The sequence below is a fragment of the Enhydra lutris genome, unplaced genomic scaffold (assembly GCF_002288905.1).
Source record: "Enhydra lutris kenyoni isolate GAN:26980312 unplaced genomic scaffold, ASM228890v2 scaffoldscaffold191, whole genome shotgun sequence".
NCBI lineage: Eukaryota > Metazoa > Chordata > Mammalia > Carnivora > Mustelidae > Enhydra > Enhydra lutris.
In genome coordinates, this window is record NW_019154275.1 from 25,513 (window position 1) to 38,268 (window position 12,756).

The following is a 12,756-nucleotide window of genomic DNA, read 5'->3' on the forward strand; positions in this document are numbered from 1 at the left end:
AACTTGCTTCTTCCTGCTAGATTCAGAATTGAATTTTTTTCTTTCTAATATAGTAGAAAACTCTCATTAGCACACAAAACTATTACTGAAATTTATTGAATGATAATTCCCTCTTGAGACATCAGAAAAAGAAGCCAATTCAAAGTGAACTCAGTATCAAAATATCCTGAAATTGAACCAAAATCTCATTCTAAACCCAGACTATATAACTAATGATGTTGAAAACCTGATGATGGTCTGTAGTTTGATTTTTTTGTTGCTTTACCATTGCTATTTTTATTCTGTGATAGATTTTTCTATACTCCCACACAGACCAATTTCCAGTGTCATTTCTAATCAACCAAACTCAAGTTAGGAAACCTTATAATAAAGTCTTTATTCTTGGGATTTCACAATATGACCTAAAACAGAAAATTGAGTAACAGAAAGTTAACTCTTACTCATGCAATCTGACTGGGCATTAAAACATTTAGACTTCCTTGAATATTTGCATTAAACATGAGTTAAATATAGAAATAATTAATTAGTAAAAAAAAAGTCAGCAATGCAGAGTTAATTATGCTACTTTACATAGACAAATTAGAGCCAAAGGAGGTGTCAACCAACTTTCCCAACATCTCAATAACACAATAATAGATGCAATCACTTCCATACAATGTTATCCTTAGCTCATAAAAATAAGTTATCTCTCAGGCTTTTTTCCCCCTCCCTCCTTTCTGGAGATGTTTGAATGTACAAAAGATTAAGAATATGTAGTAGAAATCAATAATTACTCATTTAAGACAATTTAGGAAAAAGTGTACATCCTTCTTCATACCTACAAAATTGATTGTCAATAACTGGAAGACTTAATGACAAATGAAATTATGAAGACATTGTAAGAAAATAAATATTCTTGTATTGAGAAATGCCTAAGTGCTGAAAGTAGAAATTGTGAAAAACAAAACATGGGGTCAAGAAAAAAAAAAAGTAAAAACAAAAGAAATGGAAAGCCTGTAAAAAATCTGAATGAGGCAGGGCTGGCTGGAATATAAATTAGGAAGCAAAAATATTAATCCAGTAGTTTATAATTTGTCCAATTCACATAGCGAAGTGATGGAATAGCCAAAGGACTAGAAGTCAAGCCAGTGGTTGACTGGGTTCACCAGCCCATAGACCTAATTTTTCTTTCTCCTGTGGCAAGTATGTCACTCTGAAAATTACTAGATTTGGCTATTGTACCCTAGGGATATTAACCCCAATAACAGCCTTTTCCTGTCATAATTATGTGCTCCCCATCCAAGATTATAGTTAGAATATGACTTGCCTATAAATATCTACTTACAGAGAAAGACTGTGTTGTTATGGTGACCCAAGTTTTCTGTATATTCAGTAACCAAATATTATTCATTCATTCATTCATTCATTCATTCATTCATTTAGTAAGCCCAGAACATATCATATGCCCTGGGCACAGCCCTAAGATTATTAATTTAAATAAACATAAAAGAATTCCTATATGACACCAAAGGAATAGGGATCATGCTATTTGTTTAGTTTTTTTTTTTTTTTTAAGATTTATTTGTTTATTTTAGAAAGAGAGAGTGTACTCTAGTGAGGTGGAGGGGAAGGGCAGAGTATGGTGGCTGATATGGGGATGGATCCCGGGACCATGAGATCATGACCTGAGCCAAAATCAAGAGTCAGCCACTTAACTGACTGAGCCAACCAGGTGCCCCATGTCTTGCTTTTTAAATAATTCACTCTATCCTTCAAATTGTTTCAACATGCATAACCATATATAAATTACATATTTGTGACCTTCTATGTGAATAATATACTGTACATATTATAAAATATTTTTAAGAAAATCAAATTCCAGGATGACCTGATGTGCCTTCCATCTTCTTCCTATGAGTAATCCATCTATATGTCTTTGCAGAAATGTCTGCTCATGGCTTTTGCCCATTTTTAATCCATTTAATTAGATTGTTAGGTGTTTTTTTTTGGGAGGGGGGTTTGGCATTGAGTTGTATAAGTTTTTTATGTATTTTGGATACTATTCCTTTTTTTTTAAGATTTTATTTATTTATTTGACAGACAAGAGATCACAAGTAGGCAGAGAGGCAGGCAGAGAGAGAGAGAGGGAAGCAGGCTCCCTGCTGAGCAGAGAGCCTGATGCTGGGCTTGATCCCAGAACACTGGGATCATGACCCGATCCTAAGGCAGAGGCCTCAACCCACTGAGCCACCCAGGCGCCCCTGGATACTATTCATTTATTGGCTATATCATTTGTGAATATCTTTTCCCATTCAGTAGATTGTCTCTGTTTTGTTGATTCTTTCTTTTGCTATGCAGAAACTTTTTATTTTGATGTAGTGCCAATAGTTTATTTTTGCTTTTGTTTCTCTTGCCTCAGGAGACTGACCTAGAAAAATGTTGCTATGGACAATGTCAGGAAAGTTACTGACTGCTCTCTTCAAGGATTTTAATGGTTTCAGGTCTCAGATTTAGGTTTTCACTCCATTTTGAGTTAATTTATTTATTTTTAGTTTTTTATATGATGTGAGAAAATAATCAAGTTCCATTCTTTTGTAACTAGATGTCTCGGTTTTTATTGAAGAGGCTATCTTTTTTCCATTGTGTATTCTTGTCTCCTTTATCAAAGGTTAATTGACCATATAATCATAGGTTTATTTCTGGGGTATCTGTTCTGTTCTATAGATCGGTGTGTCTATTTTTGTGTCAGTACTATATTGTTTTGATAACTGCATCTTTGTACTGTATCTTGATATCTGGAATTATGATACCTTCAGTTTTGTACTTCTCTTTCAAGACATCTCTGGCTTTTCAGGGTCTTTTGTGATTCCATACAAATTTTAAGATGATTTGTTCTAGTTCTATGAAAAATGCTGTTGGTATTTTGATAGTGATTGCATTAAATGTATAGATTGCTTTGGGTAGTATGGACATTTTAACAAAATTTGTCTTGCAATCCATGAGCATGGAATATCTTTCCATTGTTTGTGTCATCGTTAATTTCTTTCAGTGATGTGTCATAGTTCTCAGAGTACAGGTCTTTCACCTCTTGGGAAAGTTTATTTTTTAGTGTTTTATTATTTTTGGTATAGTTGTAAATGAAATTGTTTTCTTAATTTCTTTTTCTGCTACTTCATTATAAGTGTATAGAAAGGCAACAGATTTCCTTACATTGATTTTGTATCCTGCAACCTTAATGAATCCATTTATTGGTTGTAGTAGCTTTTTGGCAGTCTTCAGGGTTTTCAGTATATTATCATGTCATCTGCAAGTGATGAAAGTTTTACTTCTCTCTTACCAATTTGGATGACTTTTATTTCTTTTTGTTGGGTGGTTGCTATGGCTAGGATTTCCAGTACTATGTTGAATAAAAGTGCTCAGAGTGAATATCTTTGTCTTATTCTTGACCTTAAGGGAAAAGCTCTCATTTTTCTCACCACTGAGTATGATGTTAATTGTAGGTTTTTCATATAAGACTTTTATTATGTTGAGGGATGTTCTCTCTAAATCTACTTTGTTGAGGGTTTTTATCATGAATTAGTGTAGTACTGGGTCAAAAGCATGTTTATCATTTGTCAAAATGACTATATGGTACTTACCCTTCTCTTATTGATGTGATGTACCATGTTGATTGATTTGTAAATATGGACAACCTTTTTTTTTTTTAAGATTTTATTTATTTATTTGACACACAGAGAGAGACAGTGAGAGCAGGAACACAAGCAGAGGGACTGGGAGAGGAAGAAGCCGGCTTCCCGCCGGGAGCCCGGTGTGGGGCTCAATCCAATGAAACAATTTCATTGTTCTCAGGGCCCTGGGATCATGACCTGAGCCGAAGGCAAACACTTAATGACTGAGCCACCCAGGCACCCTTTATATTGGGCAACTCTTGCATCACAGGAATAAATCCCACATGATCATAGTGGATGATTTTTTTTAATGAGTTGTTGGATTTGGTTTGCTAGTGTTTTGTTGAGGATTTTTGCATCTATGTTCATCAGAGATGGCTTGTAGTTTTTTTCTTTTGTGGTGTCTTCACCTGGTTTTTGTATTAGGGTAATGCTGGCCTCATAGAATGAATTTGGAGACTTTCCATTCTCTTCTATTTTTTGGTAATAGTTTGAAAAGAATAGGTATTAAAGTTTCTTTAAGTGTTTGGTAAAATTCACCTATGATGTCATCTGGTCCTAGACTTTTGTTTGGGGGATGTCTTTTTTTTAATTTTTATTTTCCTAATTACTGATTCAATTTCATTGTTCATAATCAGTCTGCTAAATTTTTCTATTTTTTCTTGATTCAGTTATGGGAGGTAATATTTTTCTAAGAATTTATCCATTTCTTCTAGGTTGTCCAATTTGTTGGCATATAATTTTTCATAATATTGTCATGCCTTTGTTTTTCTGTGGTGTTGATTATTTCTCCTCTTTCATTTCTGATTTTGAGTCCTATTTCTCTCTCTCTCTCTCTCTTTTTCTCTCATTCTAATGGGTTTGACTAGTAGTTTATCAATGTTTTTTTATGTTCTCCAAGAACCAGCTACTGATTTCATTTATCTCTTCCAATGTTTTGTTTGTTCATTGTTAACTTCCATTCCATTTATCTCTGCTTCAATTGTTTTTTCCAATCTCTGCTTTCAGTCTTTTTTTTATGTCCTTCCTTCTGCTGGTTTTGGTTTTTTTATCCCCCCCTAGCTCCATTAGGTTTAAGATTAGGTTAATTATTTGAAATTTTTCTCACTTCTTAAGGTAGGCCTCTAAACTTGCTTTAAAATTCCCTTTTAGAATAGCTTTTGCTGCTTCCAAAAGATTCTAGGCTATTGTGTTTCTTTTTCATTCATATTCATGTATTTTTAAATTTTCTTTTTGATTTCTTGGTTGACCATTCCTTGTTTAGTTGCATGTGATTTAACGTAGTTGTATGTGTGTTCTTTCCAGAGTTTTTCTTATAGTTGATTTCTAGGTTCATACCACTGTGGTCAGAAAAGATGGATGATATGATTTTAGTCCTTTTTAATTTGTGGATACTTGTTTTATGGTCTAATATGTGATCGATTCTGGAGAATATTAGATGTGTACTTGAAAAGAATGTATATTCTGCTATTTTAGGATTTAATGTTCTGAATATGCCATTTAGGTACATCTCGTCAAATGTGTGATTCAACGCCATTGTTTCCTCGTTGATTTTCTGTTTGAATGATCTATCCATTGATGTAAGTAGGGTGTTAAAGTCCCATGTTATTTTGTATTAGTATTGATTACTTCCTTTCTGTTTGTTATTAGTTGCTTTATGTATTTGAAGGCTCCATTGGTGGGTGCATAAATATTTATAATTGTTATATCTTCTTGTTGAATTGTTTCCTTTATGGTTATATAGTGTCCTTCTTTGTAACTTGTTACAATCTTTGTTTGCAAAGTCTATTTTGTCTGGAGGAATCCTGTAGATGATGGAAAAGTAGGAGAACTGTGTTTAATCTGGTCTCTTGAATTTACCTAGATATCTAACAGATCATTCAGAATATCTGTATATTCAACCTGAGATCTAATGAAAGAATCGCTACAATTCTACAAATAGAAAAGAGACCACTTTTGCAAAGAAAGAAGGTGCAGAGACATGAATTTGAGGGGATATAAACCACAGTGGGGAGGGAGACTCTGTAAGGAGGCCACTGGAAAGTGATATAGCATCAGTACACAAAATCGGAACTTTTAGAAGTCTGCTCCCATGAGGGACATCCTTGGCTGAAATATGCTCAGGCAGTGAAGCAGGGCAGACTTTTATGTGGTACTGTGTGGTCTCAGGATCCCCAGGGTCACAGAAAGAAGGGGGATGCCTGAGTGCAGCAGAGTGCCCAAGCATTGGAGCAGAGAAGCCAGCTATAGTTAGCGAGCTCCAGAGTGGCTTCTCAGCTATGTGTTACAATAAATTGTGAACCCCAGCACAATAAGGAGACAACTCTCCAAGCAGGGACCCAAAAAAGAACAACTGCTATGAAAGCTGGCTCCTTTTCCCAGGAGGAGTGGTACGGATCAGAAAAAGATAAGGCAAAGCCTCCCCAAACAGGCTTTGTTGAGGCACCTCTCCTTCCCCTGGGAGGGTTGGTGTGGGTACACACAACAGGAGTCTGGGGAGTTTGAAGCATATGAAAGGGTCTGATTGTCTTTCCCTGAGGGTGCACTGAAGAGTGGGGGACATGATCCTTCAGCTCCAGGGCTGGAGATTGGGTTGGCACCATTTTTTCTTTTTTAGTTTTTTTGTTCACCTTATAAAGCAGCAGGAAAAGACAAAGCAATCCAAATGAGTTTACACTGAGCCTGGCCCCTGGCAAGGAATGGTGCAATTCTACCCAGGCAAAGACACCCGAGAATCAGTGCAACAGTCCTCTCCCCCAGACCAGCAGGATCCTCAGGGGAATACCAAATTTATAGATCACTCAAAACTGAAAAACTCTTGAGCTAGGGGAAAGTAGTATATAGAACTGGGGTTTTTGACATGAGTCTTTAATCTTTCAGTTTAAGATTTTTCTTTTTCCTTTTCAACTAGTTTTTTATTTTATCAACTCTTCGTTTTTAAGTTTTTTTTTAATTCCATTTTTCCATTTTCACTTTATAGATATATACTTCACTTTCAGCTTCCTTTCACTGTATACAATTTTATTTTTGTTATATATAAATTTTGCTTTCTTTACAATTCTGAGATTTAGCATCTTCTAACAAACAGGCCAAAATACACACAGGGCAAGTGGATTACCTTGTTTTATCCACCTGTGTCCACCTCATCTGTGAGATTATATTCTTTCTTTTCTACTTTTTTCCTTTTTCTTTTCTTGTTTTCTGACCTCTTCAGATTTGTCTAGTGTGTATTTCACTTGATATTTTTTATTTTGTTTTCCCACTCATCCTTTTCTCTCTGGGCAAAATCACTAGAAGAAAGAAATCACAACAAAAGAAATTACCAGAGGTAATACTTTCTGCCACAGATCTTATCAATATGGACATAAGTGAAATGTCAGAGCTGGCATTAAGGATATTGGCTATAAAGTTACTAGCTCTCTTGAAAAAAACATAAAAGACTTTTAGAGAATCACTTAGTGCAGAAATAAAATCTAATCAGGCAGAAATTTTAAAATGCTTTAACTGAGATACAGTCTAAAATGGCTGCTCTAATGGCTAGGGTAAATGAGGCAGAAGAGAGAGTCCATGACATAGGAGACAAGGCAATTGAAAGGAAGACAGTTGAGGAAGAGAGAGAAAAACAATTAATGGACCATAAGGGGAGGCTTTGAGAAATCAGTGATACCATAAAGTGCAACAATATTAGAATTATTGGGGTCCCAGAGGAAGAAGAAAGAGAGAGAGAGAGACAGAAGGTATTTTTGAGCAAATCATAGCTGAGAATTTACCTAATCTGGGGAATGAAATAGGCATTCAAGTTCTAAGAAGTAAACAGAATATCCCCTAAAATCAATAAAAGTAGATCAACACCCTGCCATATAATAGTGAAACTTGCAAATTTCAGAGATAAAGAGAAAATCCTGAAAGAAGCTCAAGACAGGAGCTCCTTAAACTACAATAATAGAAACGTTAGACTGGCAACAGACCTATCCACAGAGACCTGGTCGACCAGAAAGGGCTAGCATGATATATTCAGAGTACTAAATGAGAAAAACATGCAGCCAAGAATACTTCATCTATCAAGGCTGTCATTCAGAATGGAAGGAGAGATAAAGAGTTTCCAGGACAAAGAGAAACTAAAACAATTGTGATCACTAAACCAGCCCTGCAAGAAAGACTAAAGAAGATCCTGTAAGTGAAGAGAGAGCCCAAAAGTAGCATAGACCAGAAAGAACAGAGATAGTCTACAGAAACAGGGACTTTACAGGTAATACAATAGCACTAAATTCATTTCTGTCAGTAGTTACTCTGAATATAAGTAGGCTAAATGTTCTGATTAAAAGACCGAGGATATCAGATTGAATAAAAAAAGCAAGAACCATCCACATGCTGTATACAAGAGACTCATTTTAGACCTAAAAACACCTCGAGATTGAAAGTGAGGGGGTGGAGAACAGATTATCATGCTAATGAACATTAAAAGAAAGCTGAAGTCGGAATCCTTATATCAGACAGATTAGGTTTTAAACCAAAGATGATAATAGAAGATGAGGAAGGACAGTATATCATACTTAAAGGGTCTATCCAACAAGAAGATCTAACAATGATAAATATTTATACTCCTAATTTGGAAACAGCCAATTACATAAATCAATTAATAACCAAAGTAAAGCAACAGATTGATAATTATACAATAATAATAGGGGACTTCAACACCCCACTCACAGCAATGGACAATCATCTAAGCAGAAGATCAACAAGGAAACAGGGGCTTTGAATGACAATGACACACTGGACCAGGTGGACTTCACGGATATATGCAGAGCATTCAATCCTAAAACAACAGAAAACACATTCTTCTTGAGTGCACATGGAACATTTTTCAGAACAGACTGCATACTGGGTCAAAAATAAGGTTTCAATGGGTACCAAAAGATTGGGATTATTCCCAGTAATTTTCATACTACAATCCTTTAGAACTTGAACTCAATCACAAGAGGAAATTTGGAAGAAACTTAAACAATTGGAGGTTAAAGAGCATCTTACTAAAGAATGAATGGGTCAACCAGGAAATTTAAGAAGAATTTTAAAAATTCATGGAAACAGATGAAAATGAAAACACAACTGTTCAAAACCTTTGGGACATAGGAAAGGTGGTCCTATGGGGGAAATATATTAGCCATCCAAGCCTTTCTCAAAAAATTAGATAAGTCTCAAATATACAATCTAACTTTATACCTAAAGAAACTGGAGAAAAAACAACAAATAAAGCTTAAACCAAGCAGAGGCGAAATAACAATGATTAGAGCAGAAATCAATGAAACAGGAACCAAAAGAAGAGTAGAACATATCAATAAACCTAGAAGCTTGTTCCTTAAAAGAATTAATAGGATCAATAAACCCCTAAACAGATTTATTTAAAAGAAAAGAGAAAGGACCCAAATTCATAAATTGAAAATTTTAATAAATTAAAAATTAATAAATTGAAAAATGAAAGAGGAGAGATCATGATTAACATCAAGGAAATACAAACAATTATAAGAACATATTTTGAGTTACTATATGCCAACAAATTAAGCAACCTGGGAGAAATGGATACATTCCTGGAGACTTATAAACTACCAGAACTCTAAGAGGAAGAAACAGAAAACCTGAACAAACCCTCACCAGCAAGGAAATTGAAGCAGTGATAAAAAATCTCCCAACATCTGACTCCAGGTCTGGATGACTTTCCAGGGATATTTTGCCAAACATTTAAAGAACTAATACCTACTCTTCTGAAGCTGTTCCAAAAAATAGAAAGAGAAAGAACACTTACAAACTCTTTCTATGGGGCCAACATTACCTTGATCCCAAATCCAAAGAACTAACCAAAAAGAAGAATTACAGATCAATATCCCTGATAAGCATGGGTGCCAAAATTCTCACCAAGATATTAGTAAGGTCCAACAGATACATTAAAAGGATTATTCACCATGACCAAGTGGAATTTATTCCTGGGCTGCAAAGGTGTTTCAACATTTGCAAATCAAACAACATGATATATCACTTTAATAAAACTAAAGACAAGGAACATATGATCCTCTCAATTGATGCAGAAAAAGCATTTGACTAAATACATCATTCTTTCTTAATTAAAACTCTCCACAGTGTAGGAATAGAGGTAACATACTTCAATATCATAAAAACTATCTACGAAAAGCCCACAGCAAATATGATTCTCAATGGGGAAAAACTGAGAGCTTTTCCCTTAAGGTCAGGGACACAGCAGTGGATACCCACTCTCAACCACTGTTGTTCAAGATAGTACTAGAAGTCCTAGCCTCAGATGCCAGATAACAAATGGAAATAAATATAATTCAAATTGGCAAGGAAGAGATGAAACTCTCACTCTTCACAGATGACATGATACTTTATATAGAAAAATCCAAAAAACTCCACCCCAAATTGCTAGAACTCATACAGAAAATCAGCAACATAGCAGAATATAAAATCAATGCACAGAATTCAGTTGCATTTCTATACACTAACAACGAGATAGAAAAAGAGAAATTAAGGAATTTATCCCATTTACAACTACACCAAAACCCATAAGATACCTAGGAATAAAACTAACCAAAGCAGCAAAGGATCTGTACTCTAAAAACTACAGAACACTTATGAAAGAAATTGAGGAATACACAAAGAAATGGAAAAACATTCCATTGTAATGGGTTGAAAGAAGAAATATTGTTAAAATGTCTATGCTTCCCAAAGCAATCTACACATTCAGTGAAATATCTATCAGAAAACCATGGACAGGGGTGCCTGGTTGGCTCAGTGGGTTAAAGCCTCTGCCTTCGGCTCAGGTCATGATCCCAGGGTCCTGGGATCGAGCCCTGCATTGGCTTCTCTGCTCAGCAGGGAGCCTGCTTCCCTTCCTCTCTCTCTGCTTGCCTCTCTGCCTACTTGTGATCTCTGTCAAATTAAATAAAATCTTAAAAAAAAAAAAAGAAAGAAAACCATGGACATTTTTCACAGAGCTGGAACAAAGAATCCTAAAATTTGTATGGAACAAGAAAAGACCCCAAATAGCCAAAGGAATGTTAAAAAGAAAACCAAAACTGGTGATATCACTTTGCTGGACTTCAAACCGTATTACAAAGCTATAAATATTAGACATTATGGTACTGGCACAAAAAAAGACACATATTTCAATGGAACTGAAAAGAGAACCCAGAAATGAACCCTCAATTCTCAACTCCTCAACTAATCTTTGACAAAGCAGGGAAGAATATCCAACGGATAAAAGGAAGTCTCTTCAACAAATGGTGTTGGGAAAATTGAACAGGCACATGTAGAAGAATGAACCTGTACCTTTTTATTACAGTATACACAAAAATAACTCAAAATGGATGAAAAACATAAATGTGAGACAGTAATTCATCAAAATCCTAGAGAACACAGAAAGCAACCTCTTCAACCTTAGCCACAGCAGCTTTTTGATAGACACATATCCAAAGGCAAGAGAAACAAAAGCAAAAATGAACTATTGGTACTTCACCAAGATAAAAAGCTTTTGCACAGCAAAGAAAACAGCCAATAAAACCAAAAGGCAACCTACAGAATTGGAGAAAATATTCATTAATGTCTTATCAGATAAAGATCTGATAAGATCTCTAAAGAACTTATCAAACCCAATACCCAAAACACAAATAATCAAGTCCAGAAATGGATACAAGACATGAAAAGACATTTCTCTGAAGAAGACATACAAAGGGACAACAAACCCATGAAAAAATGCTCTACATCACTTGGCATGAGGGAAATACAAATCAAAAGCACAATGAGATACCACCTCACACCAGTCAGAACGGCTAAAATTAACAAGACAGGAAACAACAAATGTTGGCGAGGATGTGAAAAAAGGGGAACCCTCTTATACTGTTGGTGGGAATGCAAACTGGTACAGCCACTCTGGGAAGTATTATGGAGTTTCCTCACAAAGTTGAAAATAGAGCTGCACTACAACCCAGAAATTGTATTACTAGGTATTTACCCCAAGGATGCAAATGTATTGATCCGAAGGGGCACCTGCACCAGTGTTTACAGGAGCAGTGTCCATGATAGCTAAACTGTGAAAAGAGCCATGATGTTCATGGACAGATGAATGGATAAAAAAAGATGTGGTATATATGTAAAATGGAATATTACTCAACTGTCATTACTTATGATTTATATTGATGTGGATGGAACTGGAGTTATGCTCAGCATAATATTATATATATATATATTATGCTGAGCATAATAACTCAATCAGAGAAAGAAAATTATCATATAGTTTCACTCATATGTGCAATAAAAGAAACACACAGAGGATCATAAGGGAACGGAGGGAAAGCTGAAGGAGAAGTCATCAGAGAGGGAGAAAAACCATGAGAGACTTGTAACTATAGGAAACAAACTGAGGGTTGCTGGAGGGGAGTTGGGTGGGGGGATGGGGTAATTGGATGACAGGCATTAAGGAGGTATCAAGGAGGGCATGTGTAGTGATGAGCACTGGGTCTTATATGATGAATTATTGAACACTGCATCTGAAACTAATGATGTACTATATGTTGGCTAATTGAATTTAAATTTTAAAAAAAGTATATTTTGCCTGATAAAAAAAAAAGTCTTGCTACTCTGCTTTTATTTCATTTTCATTTGCATGATAAATGCTTTCCTTTTCTTCACTGTCAGTCTGCAGGTGTTCAGAAATGAGACTCTTCTAGGCAGCATATAGATGGTTTTTGCTTTATCACCCATGCCATCACCTTATGTCTTTTGATTGGAGAATTAAGTTTATTTATACTCAAAGTAATTATTCGTAGGTATGTACTTACTGCCATTTTGTTACTGTTTTATGGTTGTTTGTGTAGTTCTCTCTTCCATTCTTCTCTTGCTCTCTTCTCTCACTGTTTGCTGACTTAGTGATAAACTTAGATTCCTTACTCCATTTTTTGCATATCTATTACCCGTTTTTTATCTGTGGTTATTATTAGATTTGTATATAACGTCTGCATATAGCAGTCCATACTAAGTTGATAGTTGCTTATGTTTGAACCCATTCTTTCTCCTCTCCTTCCCAAGTTTTATGCATATGGTG